This window comes from Elephantulus edwardii, unplaced genomic scaffold (genome assembly GCF_000299155.1).
Source record: "Elephantulus edwardii isolate Elephantulus edwardi_28Jun2011 unplaced genomic scaffold, EleEdw1.0 scaffold00032, whole genome shotgun sequence".
NCBI lineage: Eukaryota > Metazoa > Chordata > Mammalia > Macroscelidea > Macroscelididae > Elephantulus > Elephantulus edwardii.
The window spans coordinates 7,123,070-7,128,985 of record NW_006399782.1 but is presented as its reverse complement, the minus strand read 5'-3'; positions in this window follow the sequence as shown (position 1 = coordinate 7,128,985).

The following is a 5,916-nucleotide window of genomic DNA, read 5'->3' as shown; positions in this document are numbered from 1 at the left end:
AATCTTCAGTAGAATCTTGCTTGCATGTGAAATCAATGATATTGTTCTATAGTTTCCACACTCTGTTGGGTCACCCTTCTTTGGAATGGAAACAAATATAGAAAGAACTCTTCCAGTCAGTTGGCCAAGCGGTTGTTCTCCAGATTTCTTGGCACAACTTGGTGAGCATGTCCAGGGCAGCATCTGCTAGCTGAAATATGTCAATTGGTATACCATCTATTCCTGGGGCCTTATTTTTTTCTATTTCCTTTAAAGCAGCCTGAACTTCTTCCTTCATCATCATAGGCTCTTCCTCATATGTTGTTTCATTAAATTCTTCTGTGCCTGCCAATTCCTTTAGACACAGTGACTCAGTATATTCTTTCCATCTTCTTTTACTATTGCCTGGATAATTTAATATTCTGCCTCAAAAAAATTCTCACCGCTGGACCAATTGGCAGCATCAGGATAGATAGTGTAGAGATTGAAATTGTTCATGGCTTTCATTTTCTTGGTTCCACAGTCAATACTCTTGGCATCAGTAGCCAGGAAATTAAAATATGTATTGCCATGGGAAAGTCTGCTGTTAGGGACCTCTCCAAAGTACTCAAGAGCAATGGTGTCTCTCTGGAGACTAAGTTTCATCTAATATAGGCCATGGTCTTTGCAATCATTTGTTATGCATCAGAGAGTTGGACAATGACTAGGGAGGATAGAAGGAGAATTGATGCCTTTCAGCTGTGGTGCTGGAGAAGAGTATTGTGTGTACCATGGACTGCTAGGAAAACAGATTTAATCCTGGAGAGGTTTAAACAGGGTGGCTCCTTGGAGGCAAGGATTCTGAGGCTCCGTCTAACATACTTTGGACATGTTGTAAGGAGGGACTGGTCCTTGGAGAGGGACATCGTGCTTGGGAGGGTGGAGGCACAGCGCAGGAGGGGATGGCCCTCTATGAGGTGGATTGATTCAGTGACTGGGGTAATCGGGATGGGTGTATCAGAGACAGTGTGATTGGCACAGGACAGAGCAGAGCTTAGGGCTGTTGTAAATAGGGTTGCTATGAGTCGCAAGTGACTTGACAGCACACAACAACAACTGCCATTGTCTTTGATCTTCACCACATGGCTGGGTGGGAACATGCAAACAGGGCGTGTTAGTCCATCCATGAGGGAACTGACTAGTTGGGTCATTCTAACAGGTTTAAATTGATTAAGTTCAACGGGAGAAATTAGAAATCTCACTATCAGCAACTATCAAGGAAGGAAAAGCAGAGAATGCAAGATGCATGCTAGGGAGTGAGAGATTCTTGCACCAGGAGCCACAGGGGAGAACCAGGGGCTGACCTGAGACAGTGCTGACCTGGGACTGCTGCACCACTGAGCCAGAGCCGGGGGGGGCCTAAGCCCAAGAGTGTTGAAGGACGAGGGGAGACATCACACTCAGCAGAGCTAAGAGCGTTTAGTAACACTGACTTAAGCTATGAAATTGAAGGTCAAGGGCCCTGCAAGAGTATTTGAGAAGCTGTTCTAACTGAGGAATTGTATCCTGCTGCCCACTTGAGCTGTAACCTATTAACGTCCCTAATAAACCCCATCATTGTGAGTATGGTTCTGTGAGGTCTGTGTAGTTGCTGTAATGGCTTTCAGACCAGTAACAGAGCAGTATCATTTGTGTTGAGACTAGTACCAATTTGGGTAGCATGGGAACCATATCTGACCTCGTGGGTCATGGTTTTGTGTTGTAGATGCTGTTGATTGGGATAGTTTCCCCTTGTGGTGTTAGTGGAAGTCAGATTTGGAGCCTTCATTCCATCCACACCCTTTGTTTTGCAGGAGTGAAGCAGTCCAAGTAGCTGGCAGTCTGTGGTCAATGCGGCTGGAAGACCCACAGAGCTTTCAGGAAAATGGGCTGAGTCGCTGCCTTGATGCTGGGAAGGAGACAGCAGAGACGTGCAGAAACGTGCTTTAGAATGTGGTCAGGATACCCAGCTGAGGATGCCGGGGCGGGCAGGCACTTGCTCCACACATCCTTCCACGCTGGCTGCCTGGCCTGGCCCTGGGAGTGGGCTCTGGTCTCAGGCGGGGGCGGATAATCCACCTGCAGGCCTGTGGGAATTCCTCCTAACCAAACTCCTAGCTTTTAGCAGCTTTGCTAATGACTAGCACCCAGGGAAAGTGCTGGCTGCTGGGACTAGAAGAGGTGCAGCGGCCAGTATAGCGGGCGACTGGCATGGACAGGCCTTGGGGCGTGCCCCAGAAACACCATCTCCCCTCAATCTCTGTGCTTCTCAGGGAGCCCTATCCAGGAGTGGCCAGGAGCTTAAGGGGAACTAAGCGGTCTCCCAGAAGCTGGTATGTATGGCCTTTGCGAGGTTTGCTCTCCGGCCCCACCAAAGTCTCTGCCCCGGAGAACAGTGGTGTGAGATGACTGTGGGATTTGGCATCTGTGTGACCGAGAGATTGTCCTTGATTAGCACGCCCAGGCATTTCCTAATCGCCTTTCTGATTTTCTCTCCAGAAAGTACCAACCCTTAATCGTTTGTTTACATGTTTCCTGACTGTCTCCGGAGCCCAGAGGCACGCTGCTGCTGTGTGTGGCAGAGCCAAGTAATTCCTAGTGACAGGGTGACCATAAGAGAGGGACGAATTGCCCCACAGGGTCTCCCAGGCTGCAGCCTTTACCAGGGGAAGCTCTAGTGGTGCAGTGCATAGCACACTGCACCGTTAACCAAAAAGGCGGGGTGTCTTTACTTGTTCAAACCCACCATGGGCTCCTTGGGAGAAAGATGAGCAGTCTCTTCTAGTTAAAATGTAAACTCAATGGCGTTGGACTCAGCTTGACAGCAGTAAGAGACGGATCCTTACGGAAGCAGACGGCCTCATCTTTCTGCTGCAGAGCTGTTGGACGAGGTCAAATAGCTGTCCTTTCTGCTAAGGATCAAGCACTGGACCGCTGCACCACCAGGGTGCCTTCATAGGGTGCGGGACACAGAGAAAACAGCATGTAGTAACAGAATGAGAAGAGCTGAGGAGAGACGGCAGGAAGGGTGGAGATGGGCATCTAGGGCCCCCACAGTTACTACTGCCCAGCGTATACTGACATTGCAAAGACATTCCCGTTTGTCTGCAGGGCCTGGGCTCTCTGTGTTTTATCTGGCAATCCTAGTATGAAGCAGCATCTGGGAGGAGGCCAGAGGCTCTCCCAGGACCTTCTAGCACTTTCTAGAAGAGAGGGCACTGCCCATGTGAGGAAGAAGGAGGAATGAAGAATGAGGTAGACAGGGAACAGGAGTGTCCTGGACAGAAGGATTGTGGGGTAGGAAGACCAGGCTGGGCTGGGAGGGAGTCAAGTGCCTGCCACCCCGAGCATCTGAGAGGTTCCACAGTGTGAGAGGGGCAGCAGAGGGTCATCAAAGACCACGAAACTGGGGACATGAAAATATTTTTATCTTAATGGATTTGGGGGCAAGAATGGATGCGGAGAGGCCCTTTAGAGGCTACAGGTGGGATTAAGAGGGGAGATGGTGGTGGTTTGAAAAGAGAAGAGGCATCAGCAAAGATTAAAGAGGTTGATGGATTAAGGAGTTCCACAGGAGACAGAGTCCAGAGACCAGCAAGTGAAGACCAGTAGGAAAGGAAGTGAGTCCAGCAGGTCCCTGGCTGAGCACCTGGTGGGTGAGGGTGTCATTCCCAAGGGGAGGAAGACAGCAAGACGTGGGGGAGTGGGAAAGCGAGGACGATGAGGTGTTTCATGTTGGATACATTGAGAGTAGGGCACTTATGAGAGAGACACGTACAGAAGGGCTCTGAAACGGATGCGGGCTTAGTGCAGCAGGATCCACGTGGTGATGGAACTTGACACCATGTCATTCTCCCCCCTGTGGCTCCCATCCCAGGTGCCTGCAGAGACCTGGCTGCATGGACGAGGGTGAACGGGGCTCTCTAAACAGGCAGCATTGGGGTCTGAGTGCCATCCCATCCTCTGCATTTGACCCAGAAGGCAGCTTTCCGTGGTTCTGGCTGATGCTTGACGTGTGGAAAGGTGCAGTCCTGCTGCCTCAGCTTCTGCTCTTAGCTGCTTACACATGGCCTCTCTCAATGCCACAAGTGATGGCAACTGAGCCAAAAAAAAAAAAAAAACAACCAAACCCCAAACCCAACAGTGTGTGTCCAACAGAACACGTCTGTGGGCATCTTTTCGCTGGGAACTCCTGGTGAGGCCTCCAGCTTATAGTGAAAAAAGGAGCAAGGTCCAAACTCCCCAAATCAGGAGCCCAAGGAAAATGTTCCTAACAATGTTCCACAAGCCCTCACCCAGCATCACCCAAGGGGCTCGTCAACACTGTGGACCAGACCCCAAGCTCCAGGTTCAGATTTGAGAACCTCTGAGCTGGAGTGAGGGGCAGGCAGAGATTGAAAAGGGAGGTGGAGGGAAAAACGAGAAGGGCAAGGTGGCAAGAGAAAGATTGCATCACAAAAGATGGCTGGCTAGGTGTCCAAGGCTGGTGGGAAGGATTCCAAGACCCTTCTTTGTTGTCTCCCAACAAGTCTTTGCTCCTCCCCAAGGAAGAGGCATGCTGCGGTTAGTGCTTGGGGTTGAGGTCCTGAATGAGCTTTGTGTGCTGGTGAGAGTGGCCAGGGGTCACCTGGGTGTGGTTCTCGCTCCTGACGCTTCCATCCCAGAGCCCTGAGTGGAAGCAGAGCAGCACCTGACCTTTCTCCTTGGACACTCTCTTGTCCTCCTCAGCCACAGCCGTGGCCAGCTTGGTGCCCAGCATGACAGCACACAGGCTCAATCAGATTATTTCTTCCCTGGAACTGGTGGTGTGGTAGATCAACCAGCCCTTTGTCCCTTTCAGAGCGGCTGCATCTCCTTGTGGGAAGAAGACTGGGATGGGATGAGCTTTGTTGTTAGAAGCCATCAAGTTGGTTCCTGACAATTTCACTTACTTTTTTTTAATATAATTTTTAAAAATTTTATACTGGTTTACTTACCAAGTTTTGTATACATTGCTTTTCACACTGGATCTTTCCCATTTCCCTTACCCAAACCTCCCTCTTACCCATCAAATTGTGGGACGCTATGGTTACTCCCCATCTTCACCCCTCTGTTTCCATCCTCCCCCACTTGGGTCCTCATATACATTTTACTGGTTTCCCTTCTAGTTTTACAATAATAAGTTCAATTAGCATAAGGCTCTCCAGACCCTCCTAAATTAGTAATTTTCATTGCTCCTGAGTGCTAGATAGTACTCCATCATGTGACTGTACCACAACTTTTCAATCCATTTGATTGTGGTTGGACATTTGGGCTCTTTCCATGTCTTGGAAAGTGAATAACGCTGCTATGAACATTGGTGTACAAACATTTGTTTGTGTCTCAGTTCTAATTTTTCTCAGGGCAAATTCCAAGCAGTGGACTAGCTGGGTCATATGGAATTTCTATGTTCAGCTTTTTGAGGAAATATCAAACTGCCTTCCAGAATGGTTGTACCCTTTTACAATCCCACCAACAATGTATAAGGTTCCTATATCACCACATTCTCTCTGATATTTATTACCTGCTGTTCTGTTAAACTTTGCTGCTGCTACTGGAGTGAGATGGTATTTCATTGTAGTTTTGATTTGCATTTCTCTTATTGCCAGTGATTTGGAGCATTTCTTCATGTGTCTGTTAACCATTTGAATGTCTTCCTCTGTGAAATTCTTTCCATGTTTTTTGCCCATTTTGTAATTGTGTGATCAATTGTTTTCCTGTAGAGGCCCTGTAGGAGTCTGTAAACTTTTTTTCCTGTAATTATATTTTATTAATTTTCATAAACATTTACAGAGATTTTTGGTTTCCATTCATTCATTGTTGCACTATTCTCTCTACCCTCCTCCCAGTTTGTTCTTGTCCAAATGCCACAGTCCTTGTCAAAGCCAGTTCTGATTAATC